At 34.3% G+C, this 17,218-nt stretch overlaps 1 long non-coding RNA gene across 1 annotated transcript in view; it reads left to right on the top strand.

Moving 5' to 3' along the window:
* The first annotated feature begins 12,341 nt into the window (after window positions 1-12,341).
* Window positions 12,342-17,218, top strand: part of LOC111085865 — an 18,903-nt gene continuing 14,026 nt past the window's right edge. Inside the window, exon 1 of the long non-coding RNA XR_002610639.1 lies at window positions 12,342-12,459. This is a non-coding gene — a long non-coding RNA (uncharacterized LOC111085865). The remainder of the gene's footprint in view (window positions 12,460-17,218) is intronic.

Here is a 17,218-nt window from a genome sequence, read left to right as displayed (position 1 = left end):
GGGTAATTCCTTTTATTATAAATATGCAACATAAAACAATTATTTTAACTTTCAGATAGCGGGAAAGAGGAACAAAATTAATACACCAAACTTGGTTTATTTAACCCTAAAATTACCGTAAGCTCTATAAGAATCGCACTTCTTTTGCAAACACATTTTGAGAAACAATTTTTTGAATCAAATTACATGAATTTCTGGGTTGCAGAGTCTCTAATAACAAATGTTTCACACGCAAAAATTTAAGCAAGAAACATCATAAATATTGCTCTTAATAGTATTACTAATTACTGTTGTATTTCCCTGTGTATTTTACATAAAAAATTAAGAATTTTGCCCAATTTTACTGGTGGTTTTTTCAACCCAGTGTTGACACAGATAAAAAAATAGTATTCAATATGATGCAATATTTGTACTTCAGCGGTAGTGAACATTATAGGTCCAAATCAATAATCTGAGGTTTATTGGCTTGATCGTGCATATGATTTGTGTATTTTGTTGTTAAACATAAAGCAATACAATGGAATCTGTGAATTTTAGGATTATAAGCCTTCAGACTTACCAGTGAGCTACCGGGAAGTGTGTGTGTGGGGTGGGGGGGGGGGTCTTTGTATAGTGGGATCTACCGAAAATATGTCCATTCACACTCACTTAGTCACTAAATTCGTTAATTTGAATATTTACTTATCTGATAAAATAAAATAAGAATAGAATGAAGAATGTTAATCTCTAAATTTTACAAATGGCCGTTACTTACATTTGTTGAACCAACGAAATTAACGGAAATAAACATATACTTTAAAAATCTCATCCGTGTTTATGGCACGAGACTAAAGCTTGCAGATATTTTTTGGACTGTAGATTAAACCTATTGCTGTTCTTCCTTATTAAGCTTGCTACAAACAGAGATAGAAAACCTCGCCTTGACTGGTATTATTCAGATCTCTGTCAGACAACGTCGATTTATTAATACAGTCTAACATCTAAAAGGGTAGAAATGGCGAAGCTTTGTTTGCGTGTAATAGATTATTGTAGTGGAATTTTCCAGTACCTTAACACAAGCGATTTTCAGCTTTGTATATATATATATGTGTGTATGTGTTTGTTTCCCTAAAATAATACTTCTGTATATAAATATATATATATTAAGGAATCGTAAAAATGCTCATCTTGAATCGAAGATTATTGGTGGAGAAAATATTTGTTTCCAAGTAATTTAATTTTATGGTAAAGTAGAAGATTTATAACCCATTATAAAACAAGAACAGAGAACGAATGGGCTTATTTATGAAGAAGAAGTGATTTATTCTATAAAATAACCAAACAAAACGGACGATAATGCTTCGAATTATAGGCATCTATCAGAGCACATAAGAAAAAAAAAATCCTGGAGAAATAGAAATGAAATATTAAACTGTGTTCAATGAATCGAAAAAAAAATCAAAAAATAAGATCCGAATTCGGAATATCGTTTTCGAGAGATTAAGCTAGAAAAGCTGATACCTAAGAAACTAAGGTTTATCTGAAATAATCTAGTGTTCTATAGAGAGAGAGACAAAAAAATGTGGTGTGCACAATATGCATAAATACGACACATTATAGAGTGGAATATATATATATATATTTTGAATTAATATTCAAATATCATAATTAATGTACTTTTAAAAACTTTAGTAATTTACTCAGAAATGCTTCATAATTTTTCATTTACCAGCGAACCAAATGTGACTAGCTCTGTTAAAGTTGTACCACGCCTAACTCTAATTATGAAAGTTTCTGACTCATCTACACAGAGACTGATATGTTTGAAATAACAAGCAATTCATATAAGTGATTTACGTGATGTATCAAATTGCCTTGCATGTGATGAGTGTATTCGATTGTAAGAAATAAATAAGATATATATATTAAACTAGTTTTAATCTTTGTCAAAAGCCATATCGTAATTCATATTTGTTAATAATGATATGCCAAATTTTTACACTCTGTTTTGTTTTTGTTTTTTTTAAATATTAGACCTTATCTCTGAAACATCGAATATATGGACCACAAATATAGATTAATACGTATTTCAAATACGTCTCACATAATGGTTTTCAGAACATCTGGTCGTCAGCAGTGTCCATCAACCCTTTTTAATCCTTGCTTGGTCTCAAAAGTGGTTTGGTTTGTTTTGAATTTCGCGCAAAGATACACGCGGACTATCTGCGCTAGTCGTCTCTAAGTTCGCAATGTAAGACTAGAGGGAAGGCAGCTAGTCATCCCCGCTAACTCTTGGGCAACTCTTTTATCAACGAATAGTGGGATTGACCGTCACATTATAACGCCCCCACGGCTGAAAGGGAGAGCATGTTTGTTGGGACGGGGATTCGAACCCGCGACCCTCATATTGGGAAGCCCTGGTCTGAAAAACACTACAGGTGCTGATGATCACGGATGATACTGTTATCCATAATGAATTGCTTGGCGGTAAGCTTGGGGGTTTACAATGCTAAAATTAATGGTTCTATCCCAGCGGTGGGCACTACCCACATAGACCATTGCACAGCTTTGTGCTAAAACAAACAAACTTTCCACAATAAAAAATAGGATCAGAAAATAAAGATAAGCTATGAATCTATTTTTGCTATTTTTGGCCTATATCTTTTTTTAATGTTTATATTACTATATGAGAAATATCAAAGAGAAGTAGAAATAAGGCCTTATTGAAACTAAAAAGAAACAAGAGGGAATCCTCAATAGCCGTGGCTGTAATCGGTCAAGAAATGGAGCTATGAGCTAAAAGTTTGTACTTGAAAAAAAAAAAAACTCTGAGCCATTCTATGAGCCATTATAAAACAGAATTGTCCTACACAGTAAAATATGTTTAACTTTCATTTAATATGCAGCTACAGTTAGAATGGACTCGTAGAATACGATATGTATATCTCATAGTATAATGGCGATGATAATTATAAAAACTTTTTACCTAATTGCCCTCGAACATAGTTTTTGAACTTAGAACCAGACGGCAGTTATTATTTAGGTATTACAGAGCCAATAGTTGGCTCTAAATATCAATATATAATTTGGCATCCGTCTCAATAAACTTAAAATGGCTTAGCCTATCCTAGCTCTTATTTCTGTGTATACAAACCTGAAAGTCTCTCAAACAGGGATAGGTGTAATACCTGGTATTTCACAGTAACCGACCTATGACAGAGCCTTAAGTTATCAGAAAGAGAAGCTACGTTGTCAGTCAAAGAAAGCATGGCATACAGTTTCATCATTACAAGTCTGTATTTTTACAAGAGTTTCACTAACTTCATAACAGATGGCGCTTTGAAAGAGATTACGATTAGTTATTTTTTGTTTTTGTTAATTAAGCAAAAAATCCTACACACAACTGCCCATCTGTGCTGTGTCTACCACAAGGATCGAACATCTACCTTTAAAGTTATAAGCTAGCAGGCTTACCGCTAAAACATTGGAGGACACACTAACACTTTTCTCTTCTTTATTTTAATCTCATTGATTCAAGCAAGAAAAGCTATAAATAGCAATTATAAGATTTTACCATTAAGGCTAAAATTTTAGTTGAGTAGTAAGTGTATGTTGCATGGAAACAACAACAACAACAAAAAAACATTCAAAAATGTTTTGTTTGTTTATTTACTTTTCTTATACAAAACATTGTAAAAGTTTTCAGAAACAAATAAAGTGATATTTTTCTTAATAATCTGATTTTTCACATAAACATTTTTATGCGTTTTGTAACATTTTCACACGAAACATGCTCGCCCTTTCAGCCGTGGGGACGTTATTAAGTTACGGTCAATCCCACTATTCGTTGGTAAAAAATAGCCAAAGAGTTTGTGGTCGGTGGTGGTGACTAGCTGTCTTCCCTCTAGTCATACACTGCTAAATTAGGGACAGCTACTGCAGATAGCCCTCGTGTAGTTTTGCGCGAAATTCAGAAACAAAACCATTTGAAACATTTTCATGTATAACATGCTGTTGGAAAATCAAGAAACCAAAGTGAAAAACAAACAAACAATGGTTTCAATGTCAAGTCCACGGGCAAAATGGTGTCTACTGAAGCATGCACACAATTGGACTGTAGCCATGGCCGGCTCAAGGCGGATTCGATGGGCTTAAAGAACTCACCACAAAACTTTGGGGGTGCAAAAATTGTAAAAATTTAGAAAAAAAATCTTAACAAGTAGAGAGAAAATATATATTTGTGGTGAAAGTGTGTGTATGTGCAGAACTTATATTAATATCATATCAATTACCGGAAAATTCAAATCCATATAAAGTCTTATTTTATATATATGTGAAAACTAAATCAAATAAACTTTTTTTCCAAATACATTTATTACTCTAAGAACTTTATTAAGTTTGCCCGTTAGTGTGGCAAGTAGCGAAATATCGTTTTCAAGACTAAAATTGATGAATACATTTTTGTGTTCCACAAAACTACACGAGGGCTATCTGCGCTAGCCGTCCCTAATTTAGCAGTGTAAGACAGCTAGTCATCACCACCCACCGCTAACTCTTGGTCTACTCTTTTACCAACGAATAGTGGGATTGACAGTCACATTATAACACCTCCACGGCTGAAAGGACGAGCATATTTGGTGGGACAGGGATTCGAACCCGCGACCTGCAGATTGCGAGTTGAGTGCCCTAACCATCTGGCCATGCCGGGCCACCAGAATGGGACAAGGGAGATAAAAGGGTCTAGTAATAATTTGTATATAAAACAAAACGGACAAAAAATTAATACGAACAAATTAAGGAAAAGATCTGCCATGTTACAAGTTCGTGAAGTTCCATTGTATAAAGATCAATCTTTGTTGTTTTATATGTACCAAGCCCTCGCAATCTGAGGGCAATCTAATTGGAATATTTTTTTTATTTGGTAAAGCTTTATTAAGTCAAATAACTGATGCTCTTAGGAATACATTATAGATTTTTTTCTTCTTGAGTTTGTTTGTAACTAACCACAAAGCTACACAAAGAGTTATCTGTGCTCTGCCCAACACGGGTATCAAAACCCGGTTTCTAGCGGTGTAAGTCCACAGCCATACCTCTGTGCCACTTGGGGGATAACATTATAGATAGTTTTGTGCTTTACGATATTCAAATTATAAGATATAAAGTTATTAGCGATATTTAATTAATTTTATGTTATTATATAACACAGAAAACATAATTTGTAATTACGTGTTGTAAACTATCGCTAGTGTTATTTCTTATTTTGGTTTCGTGAGTTTAGAACAGCATTTAATTTCTAACAATGTATTTCAAACAGAATGAAAATATTTATATAAAATCAGAGTCCCAGGTGGCATAGTGGTATGTCTGCGGACTTATACTGCTACAAACCGGGTTTCGATACCCGTGGTGGGCAGAGCACAGTTTGTTTGAAGTTAAGCACAAAGCTGCACGATGGGCTATCTGTGCTCTGCCCACCACGGGTCTCGAAACCCGGATTCTAGCGTTGTAAGTCCGCAGATATACCGCTGTGCCACTGGGGGGCGGGACAGAGCACAGATAGCCCATCGTGCAGCTTTGTGCTTAATAACAAACACTAACAACAATAAAATCAGATGATGAAATATAATGATGTTTATTGTAAAGTGTATTCAGATTTTATTTTCAATATGGTGTACATGAGGAATAAAATTAAAGTTTCGAATTACTACATATGTATATATGCACTGAACGTTAATTATTTAACTTCGAAAAACTCGCATTCATTTACTTTTCGAAATTAAAAAATAATTCGGCATTTTTCCATCTGTATTCATCAGATAGCGGTATTATATCCTAGTCCTTATAACTGCCATGGCTTACGTTTCTTCAATAAACCTGAAGTAAAAGTCCTAAGGCATAAACTAGCTCGATATATATATTGATGAAAAATATAAATTTATATGATAAAATAAACTGTTGATTAAATATTCGTAATTTACTGGTGAATACTGAAACCAAATCTAATTTGCTTCGCTTTTGTTTATTTGTTTGCACAATTGTCTACCTGTGTTTTGCCCACCATGGGCATCAAAACCTAGTTTTTAGCGTTATGGGCATTCAGCTTTATCGCTGAGCCACAATGGGGCTTTTTTCTTCGCAAATCACATTGCTTTTATTAACTTGATTTGTGGACACATGATGTCGCGACAGTCGTTTTATCTTTTTCAACACGAGATGACATGACGCTTGTTACAGCGTGTTTATTTGTTTGTTTTAATGCAAAGCCACATATTCGCGTTCTGTTCACCGAGGAAAATCGAACCCCGGATTTTGACATTGTAAGTCCGGATATATACCTTTGACTCACCAGGAGACGAAGTTTTTAGTTTGACTGGTTGATTTGGTTGTGGTTGTGGGAACATAGTTTCACGTTATTTCAGTTGTGATCAGTCCAGCTAGATCAATGATAAATAATACTACAAATAGAACTTTCTGTGTCTTTAGATGTGGTAAAGCTTGATGTAGTTTTTTATTTGCTCACCAGGGGGACTGACAATCTTTATACCGAAAAGCCGTGCTCAGTAACATATCGCGACTTGTACCTTGGACCTTTCGATCCACAACCTGGCACTATAATCATAACGCCACGCCCGACCCAGTCTTTATTTTTTTAATTGGGAACTACATGACCATTCGGCTGATCAGGAATGTTCTGTTATGAGTAGTCGCAGAGCAGGCGGCATATGCTTCTGCTGATTAATTACCTTATCTCTGATCAGCAGTTCTAAATCAGAGATGGCTGTGCCTGAACCCTGGATGTTTTTGACCTTGTCGCATAAAGTAACTTTCGGGTTAAAAATACAAATGCCCAATTCGAAACAAAAAGGGCTATTGTTGAACTCTCAGTTTTTGTTGACTTTTTCAATACTGACTCCAAATAACTTACCAGAAATTCAAGACGTGACTACACCTTATCTGTATGAGACGAACCCGCATCTCTTTGATTGTATTTGATTCACGATGAATATCTAAGTTAACTTAGTGTAGTAACTGCAAGGAGAGAATTTAAGACTTTCTTGTTAATGTTGAATATGCTAGCCAGTCCTAAATCATCCAAGGTAATGCTAAAAAGACACAATACAGGATGGCATCGAAGTGCTCATTTACCCCAAAACATTAGCGGAATACAAATAAAACATGATTACAGATAGTGAGTTACAAATAAATAAAATATGACTATATATATAGTTAGTTACTAACAAATAAAACATGATTACAAATAGTGAGTTACAAATAAATAAAATATGATTACAGATCGTTAATTACTAACAAATAAAATATGATTACAGATCGTTAATTACTAACAAATAAAACATGATTACAGATAGTAAGTTACAAATAAATAAAATATGATTACAGATCGTTAGTTACTAACAGATAAAACATGATTACAAATAGTGAGTTACAAATAAATAAAATATGATTACAGATCGTTAGTTACTAGCAAATAAAACATGATTACAGATAGTGAGTTACAAATAAATAAAATATGATTACAGATCGTTAGTTACTAACAAATAAAACATGATTACAGATAGTGAGTTACAAATAAATAAAATATGATTACAGATCGTTAGGTACTAGCAAATAAAACATGATTACAGATAGTGAGTTACAAATAAATAAAATATGATTACAAATAGTGAGTTACAAATAAATAAAACATGATTACAGATCGTTAGTTATTAAAAAGTAAAACATGATTACCGATAGTTAGTTACTAAAAGAACTCGTTAAGAATTTGAATTTAAGAATGTTCCACCCACGCTGTCTTTCATTTTTGAGGTTTTACCATAAAACTGTTCATTATTGAAAAGGGTACGACCCAACACTTTGTTTGTTTTGAATTTCACGCAAAGCTACACGAGGGCTATCTGCGCTAGCCGTCCCTAATTTAGCAGTGTAAGACTAGAGTGAAGGCACCTAGTCATCACCACCAACTCTTGGGCTAATCTTTTACCAATGAATAGTGGGATTGACCGTCACATTATAACGCCCTCACGGCTGAAAGGACGAGCATGTTTGGTGTTAGAGGGATTCGAACCCGCGACCCTCAGATTGCGAGTTGAGTGCCTTAATCACTTGGCCATGCCGGGCCACGACCGAACAGATAAATATTTTATTTTAATACAGTGTACACTTTACTCTCACAAAATGTCGATAATAAAACTCGGCAAAAACGTCAAACATAGATATCATTAACAGTTTTTTCAAGTTATTTACATGCCTTGGACGTATTAACTCTATCATTGGAGTTAAATAAATAATAAAAAAATCCGTATTTTATTACTTCTGACTTCACAATCGGATGTCTAATTATCTTTCTCTTCAGTAAAATTTTACTACAGTAGTGATTGAGTTATCTTGAAATTATGTGTATGAAGACAATCGTAAAGAATCGCTTTGGGGCCAGACAATTTTCTTATTTTCACTCTTTTCTTAACTTTTCTTTGACTTTGTTCAGTTTGTTTTCATTATAATGTCATGCATTTGAACGACAAAATGAAAACTTTGAGTTAATAAGAATTTGTGTTTTATTATACATCATTCATTTAACTTTGAAAAATCTACATTCTGTTTTATAGTTTACTTTTCGAGTTATTTTATATCGTATTTTTACAGTACGTTTGTGATAGGCGTGTTACAATAAAAAAATGCTTTCGGGCAAATGAAAGTAAACTGTTCAGGTGTTCCCCATTTCATTATTTGTTAAAATATACTGAAATTTGAAAATAAAAACCGACTAACAAAGTTTTTTGGAATGTAGGAAATAATGTTGTTAATTTCAGTTCGTAACTTATTGGTTAATTTCTCGAGGTGCGGATCAGAAAGTCCAAGGTTCGAGTCGTGCTGCCATTGAATATGCTCCGCACTGTCAGCAGTGAGTGCATTACAAAAGTGACAGTCAGTTCCATCATTCGGTTCCAGGAGATTGATAAATTCCTTGTGGCGGGAGGAACTGTTGACTGGCTGCCCTCCCTCTGGTTAATAGTTCAAAATTAAGGGCAGTTGTACTTCAACCTTAGGGTTTCTGACCTGGCCATTTAGCCTACATGTGTATAAAATGCTATTATGGTTGAAAACAACTAGTACCCAACATAGTGAAAATAAATTCCGTTTTTTCTATTCAGCAAATGATGTTGAAACGTTAAAATATAGAGGGCTCCCTCAGAATGTCCTGAAACAAAATTGATTCACATACTGTGTTCATACAAGGTACATATTAGTTTCATAAAATATAAATATATTAGTAGTATAAAATACAGAATCTTTAATGTGATTTTTTCTCATTTTTCAGTGCGACAAAGAAACCCTACTTATAAAAATGCATAACTAATTATTTATAAAATTAAGAAAGTTTGTTTGCCATTCCAAGACAAATGAACTGGGAAGATTAGTAAAGAGAAATTCTAATTTGCTAATTTCAAAAACTGTATCGAGTTATCTATATTCATTAGTGCTAAAATTACTGAAAAATATAGTTCAAGAAAGATAAAAGTATCGTTTTATTACTACATGAAACTTTCCATGGACGTCCGAAGTTTTAATTAACAACATTTCTTTGATACGGCATTTTAAGTTGTTGTTAGGTTTTGTTTTGTTCAGCTTCTTTTTATTGATGGTAACCACAAAAAAATCAGTAGCAACACACACACACATGTTAAAATTACACTTACCTCGTGTATAAAACATAAAATCATATAGTTAATACAACTATCGGGTTGATGAAAAGCTAGCCATAATAATATAAAAAATACGAGTTCAAAAGCAGTCATAGAGTAATGGTTTGCTTTGTTTTAGCGCAAAGCTACACAATGTGCTATCTGAGCTGTGCTCGCCGTGGCGATCGAACCCGGTATTATAACGTTAAAAGTCCTTAAGCCTATCGCCGAGTCACCAGAGAACATCACAGAATAATTGAAAATGATTATTTCCAGCACAGAAATAATTTAGTCACCTGTAAGGAAATGTAAAATTTCATTGAAGATGTAGTTATCTAAGTTCCACATTTCTAAGATCACTCGTGTGTATAGAGATTGACTACGTTATTTCTAAGAATTTTGGAGCCTCGCCACGTGTTACAGTCCATGTTGCCACATTCGTTCATGCTCTATCTGACGACCATGCACCTTGAAAATAGTCCTGCAGAGTAGTTTTCATTGCAACAGGCTCCATTGTAAGACTGCCATGACTAAAGCACACCACTCTTCCCTGTGTGTTTCTATAAGCCATCTAGTATACGAGGACAACGATTTTCTAATGCCTGTTTCAATTGTTTTTTTTTGCATAATAATCCATAGACGTTGAGACTTGGTGGGTATGTTTTCATGTGTAATAACAAGAATACCAGTTTCATTCTCCATCTACTTGAAGTAAGCGACTGTTGAAGAGATATGTCGTGAAAGCAGCTTGTGTACATATGAATTTCTAAATTCTAAATCCCCGATCTTAACATATCTTTGTGATCTAAATGTATGAATATTTTGTCAGAAGGGGTTGTTACATACCTGTCCCAAAAGCAATATTTTCAATGTCATCACACTAACTACAAAACGACAAACAATGTAAAAATATACTTCTGATACATCCCGTCCCACCGTGACTTTATATCGGCTGTAGTTGTCATGTCAATTGCTGATATGCATATTCAGTATCATTTTAATATAACGTTCTGAACCCTAATTTATCAAGTTCTTGTATGTATAACTAAGAGATGAAAACAAAGTTGTCATAGTAACTGTTCTTACTCGGCCTTGGCCAGTGTTATATTTATGGAACAGCCAACTTACTTGTCACGTTAAACTAAACGAATATGTTTAACAGTACCCAACCAATCCAGAAAATTACTAAACAAATCCAATTTGTCATTTTTTTTAAATTAAGCCTTTCCACTTAACCCCAACAACCCTATATCCATCTTTAAGGGCTCATTTAATGTTGTGTGGCAGTTTTGCACATAGAAATAAATTTTGAACACTTAACAACTCATTGCCCACTCAGATGTCATTGTTGTCAAAGATTAGATGCAAGAACAGGAATTTGATAAGATTAAATTCAAGCTGGAATTAAACAAAACTAAACCGCAAAAAAATGCATATAATCATTAAAGAGATATTTCTCAGATTTGTCTTGCAAATAATGATTTTAATGATTTATTTTATCCATACAATAGTATGTAGTGGCTCAGCGCTAAAACCGGGTTTCGATACCCGTGGAGAGCACAACACAGATAATCCATTGTGTAGCTTTGTGTGTATCAATTAACTAGTTTTTAAATATTCTGTGCATTATAATCGGATTTGTGAAATTTGTATTTTATATTTATGGCAAAACTACTAAAAACTATCTGTTGCCATACATAATCATGAACACTTGACAAGAGGGAAGACAGCCAATAAGCAGCAACCAACCATCAATATTTTCGACAAAGGATCTACTGTCATTCTTATAACGCACCTACAGCTTAAAATAGGGGAAATAGTTTGTGATTTCACACAGGTTCGGATCCCACTCGCCAGCTCCGAAATCCAGAGCTCTACTATAAGTCCAACCCGCTCCATGTATATAACTAGAAATATTGCTGTGTACATTCTATTAATGTATATGCTGTCTATCATATCACTTTTAAAGAGGAAATACGTCACTCAATTTAATGGTTGGTACCTCAAACTCTCGCGTCGACTATAGGGAGCTATTCTGATGAAACGTTAGCTTCTAAGTGTTTGTTCTGTTCTCAATAACGATCAAATAGTTTGTCCAATTTGTCCTTGGCTTTGCGAACGTTTTTATGAACTATGAGACTGGTATAAAAACGCTTCAGTCCTGTTTGTTTTGCTTAAACACCAATAACCTGTAAATACAAAAAATTCTTCAAATGACCTCATATTTTGAGCAATCAATAACAAGAAGTCAAATAATGTAACTCTGGTCAGTGTCTTTTCTTTCACGCGTATTTTGATACTTTTTGGAGTTAAAGATAGGTCCATTTCAATTGCTTCCATGTTCATTTGACTTTAGTCAGCGACTGTTGTTTTGGTCTTTTTAATTACGTATATCACATATATATTTTTGAAAACTAGTGGGTGTGCATCTTTCAGTCTGAGCTTCTTCCTATAACCTTTTTTTTATTATTATTTTCTAAAATAATTAGAGGTTTCATTCTCACCAAAGACAAACAAGAAGGAAAAACAGAATAAAATATCGTGAAGCAGAACAACGCTCATGCCTTACACAGTTGAAATCGTAGTGCACAGTAAGTCCGGCAGAGGGAGCCTCCCATATTTGATCATACATTTACTTAAGGCTTAAAAAAAAAGTATTAACTTTTCCTGCTGTTGAGTTTGTCCATCAGATACAAGGACAGGACGAAACAACGAGGTTAGTATAATACCAGCTGAACAGCCTTGTAGGACGTATTTTATACATCCTGAAGAACTGAAGGTAAGTTTAACACCATTTTGTAAAAAGTATTTTATATATCCCAAGGGATTGAAGGTAAGGTTAAAATAATTTTCTCCCCCGAATTAACTAATTACCTTTCATATTCTGAAAAACACGAATATTATGAGGTAAAGTTATCTGATATGCTTTGGAGTAAGTAAGTCAAATATGCCTTCGTGTTATACCCTATGCCAAATATACATTTTTAATCATTTTAATATGTTAAAAATATGTAAATGCTTCTCCAACTTGTCAGAGACTGATTCTGTACAAATTCTATTCTCCATTTAAATCTTTTTTTTTTCTCGAAAAATCCGTAAAGATTTATAGAAAATTTTCTAAGTAAACCTAACCATTAACGGGGGTTTCTTAGCTAACAGAACCGACAGTTTTATAAAATACATAGGTCAACTATAGAGACCTGCGTCAGTTTTATCATTGTTCATGATATTCAGCAAAGCCACATAAGTCAGCTATAGAAACCTGCGTCAGTTTTATCATTGTTCATGATATTCAGCAAAGCCACATAGGTCAGCTATAGAGACCTGCCTCAGTTTTATCATTGTTCATGATATTCAGCAAAGCCACATAGGTCAGCTATAGAGACCTGCCTCAGTTTTATCATTGTTCATGATATTCAGCAAAATAGTTCTTGTGAGAAGAAACTTAGTAATATCAATATAAGCCTATTTCTAATAGTAGGTGTTTGTAATTACGTAGAGCGAGAAAAGCGGTGGAATGTGCGCCATAAGCGCACCCATTACGGCCGGGTTTCAGAGCTCGCCTATAACCTTAGCAACAGACAGGAACTCAAATGAAGCGAAATAAACCAAATTTCAAATGTAAGAGACCATGAAAAGACCAAGACTCATACATACACTCTAAAAACAAACGATAACGGACTAAGCGCTAAGGTTTGTTCTAGCGTAAAGCTGTACAATAGGCTATCAGCGTCCTGTCCACCACGGGGATTTGAACCCCGGATTTTAGCGTTGTAAGTTTAAACTTACTGCTGACAAAACGTTAAGGAAGCAGACCGAAAATAACAGAAACGAACTAAACTGACGGTGATCAAATTCGATTGAACAATAAGTAAAATTTCAGTAACACGTGAAGTTATCATTCCAGAAAACAAGTATAAAAAAGAAAACACGCTGAAACTAATTCTTGACTTAATCTAATGCCAGTAAAATGGATACCATAAATAATCTCCTGATACGTCACTTTTTTTAAAGAGTTTTAACCCTGTTAAATGTAATTTTCATTTGCTTTTTATCTTTAAGATGTTTCCTACAAGGTTAGTGAAATTATCCACGAAATCAAAAGTTTGTGAAACGAAACACAACTAACCGATTAATTTATCTGTATCTTAATAGCTTATATTTGGCAGAATGGTGCAATCGTACAATTAAATAATCGTTTCCTATTGTTGTTACTTTCAGTGCAGGATTTCCTTAGCTTTAATCATTATTGCAGTACCCAAGCAGGACAGGAAGGACAGCATTCGAGGTTGAGGGCCTTAGTTACGTGAAATAGATTCTGATAGCGTTCGTGTTACTTTTCTATAGGAAAGGACTCTCTGCTGAGTGATGAGTGGAACAGAGCTGAAAGATTAGAAGAAACACACTTGGCTGTCGCCACTTGAGAGTCGTTGATGTCGACAGACAGTATATATATAGTGTCCTCGTGAAGTACAACGTAGATATAGTTAAATAGCTTGCATTGTTTAATGAATGTTTATTAGTAGAGGAGAAAAAATCTAAAGGACGTTTAATGTAAAAACATCTCGGAGAAACTGAACTAACTAATAATGCTTGGAGACGGCTTGAATGGGTAATGAAGAAAAACTTTAATATGAGTTTAACAAACAGCAAATGTACAACGTTTCGACAAGGTTTTGTCATCATCAGGTACAAGTAGTTTACACTGACACGGATATATATATATATACAGTATTGAACAAAGAGGTCACATGACCGAATATTGTTGCACGATTTAGAAGAGGTATCTTGGCACCCCGGGGTGTTGGTTTAGAGTAGGGTTGTTTTGTTCAATTAAGATGAATTCCTTGATTTTTCGTTTGTTTATGTTTGGTTCTTTGTTTAACATTACTGTGTTTTTAATAGATATACTACGTTTTTTTTTTAGTTGCAATGGTGTTAAACATGGGACGGTTTTTTTATTGTGTTCTGTGAATCTGGTTTCCAATTGTCTTCCTGTTTCTCCGATGTAGAATTCTGGGTAGTTATTGCATGTTATTTTGTAAATGACGTTGGTATTGTGTGATTCTAAATAATTTTTGTTTTTGACATTCACCACAATAAAACACAACTCACGAACAAAATTGATACTAACAAACCCAACAACAGAACATTACACTGCAGTTTACCTTTTGTCCCTGAAACCAGCTCAAGAATAATCCACACTTGGACAAAACTAGCCATTAAATACAAAATTCCTGTCAACGTGAAATTTTCTCAACGACTCGGCCCTAAATTAAAATCGTTACTAAACAAAAACTGTATGTGAATGTGGCTCTTAATGGCATGCAATTTGAATAGTAAATATATTAAGAATACAGTGTGTATTTTCACGATGGGTCCAGACTTCTGGGACACCCTGTATGTGTTCTATATTGTTGCGTAGAAAAACATATAACATCACTTCGTTAAGCTAAAATAGATATTTTGCCTCAAACACCGTGCAAAAAAGTGATGGACAAAATCCATACACATCTGGAGCTGTAACAACGTGATTCGAAGTTGCTGTCTAGCTAAAACATCACAGTGCCATCTATGGACAAATTAAAACCCCCTATTGTTAAATCTGATATGCTACAATCCTTGCCCCCCAGTGGCACAGCGGTATGTCTGCGGACTTACAACGCTAGAATCCGGGTTTCGATACCTGTGGTGGGCAGAGCACAGATAGCCCATTGTGTAGCTTTGTGCTTAATTACAAATAAACAAAGCATTATAAACCAATAGGACTAATATTTGTGATAACAATCGCGTAACTTTGAAAGTATGATACTGTATACATGTACATACAAAATAAATACAAAATTTTTGAATTTAAAAACCTGCAAATAGGAATCGTAAAAAATGTAAGGAAACAGGACTGGAGGTACTGTATAAATTTTTTACTCAAACTACAAACCCTTATTTTGGCTCCACCAAAACAACAATTGAATCAGCTCTTATTATCCAAACACATGACGCTGGAAGAGGCAAGGTGCATTGAATCAGCTCTTATTATCCAAACACATGACGCTGGAAGAGGCGAGGTGCAGTTGACTGATTGTTGTTTCGCAAGACGTGAGAAGGAAAATTTGGATAAATGAGAATAAAGAATAAATTGACACATCTAAATGAAAACTTTTTCTAATTTATTTTCTGCAACGTTTCGAGCAGACGACCTTCGTTAGGCATTAAAGACCGTGTTACAATGGAATAAGGTTCTGTCAATTTCTTTTTTATTATCATTCATCCAAGTCCTACGTAATGTTAGGTTGTTATCAAGCTGAAACAATATAGTGTTAGTTTGTTCTCAAGGTGAAACAGTATAATATTAGTCTGTTGTCAAGCTGAAATAATATAATGTGAGGCTGTTGTCAAGCTGAAACAACCTAATGTTAAGCTGTTGGGAAGCTGAAACATCTTAATGTTAGGCTATTGTCAAATTGAAACAATGTAATGTTAGATAATTGTCAAACTGAAACAACGTAATGTTAGGTTATTATGTAGCTGGAACAACGTAATGTTAGGCTGTTGTCAAGCTGAAACAACGTAATGTTAGGCTGTTGTCAAGTTGAAACAATGTAATGTTAGATAATTGTCAAGCTGAAACAATGTAATGTTAGGTTGTTATGTAGCTGGAACAACGTAACGTTAGGCTGTTGTCAAGCTGAAACAACGTAATGTTAGGCTGTTGTCAAGTTGAAACAACGTAATGTTAGGCTGTTGTCAAGTTGAAACAATGTAATGTTAGATAATTGTCAAACTGAAACAATGTAATGTTAGGTTATTATGTAGCTGGAACAACGTAACGTTAGGCTGTTGTCAAGCTGAAACAACGTAATGTTAGGCTGTTGTCAAGTTGAAACAATGTAATGTTAGATAATTGTCAAGCTGAAACAATGTAATGTTAGGTTATTATGTAGCTGGAACAACGTAATGTTAGGCTGTTGTCAGACTGAGACAACTTATTGCTAAACTTCTGTCAAGTAGAAACAACATAATGATGAGTTCTTGTGAGCCTGTACCATTGTAATTCTCAACTGTTATTAAGCCGAAACAACAGAATATTAGGCTGCTGTCAAATTAATTTTTACTTAAATCTAAAAGTCCAAAGTGGAATAACGAAATTATTAAATTACCATCAAGATTCAAAAACCTATATAATTCTAAGTTCATCAGTCTCTTGTATTTCATTAAAACAGATGTTTTGTTGTCGCTATGACATTTTACCACTTGACACCTGTGTTCCACCCGAACTCCTCTTTGTGTACTTCCAAATCCAATAGGAGACAATTGTAGTTTTTCATTAATATGTAGAGCTTACTGCATTTACTTACTTACAAGTAACTCTCATTCGCGTGGTGCCTGAAGAGGCAAGGTGCATTGAATCAGCTCTTATTATCCAAACACATGACGCTGGAAGAGGCGAGGTGCATTGAATCAGCTCTTATTATCCAAACACATGACGCTGGAAGAGGCGAGGTGCATTGAATTACCTTTTATTATCCAAACACATGATA

This window comes from Limulus polyphemus, unplaced genomic scaffold (genome assembly GCF_000517525.1).
Source record: "Limulus polyphemus unplaced genomic scaffold, Limulus_polyphemus-2.1.2 Scaffold669, whole genome shotgun sequence".
NCBI lineage: Eukaryota > Metazoa > Arthropoda > Merostomata > Xiphosura > Limulidae > Limulus > Limulus polyphemus.
This window is presented reverse-complemented; position numbering and strand designations above follow the sequence as displayed.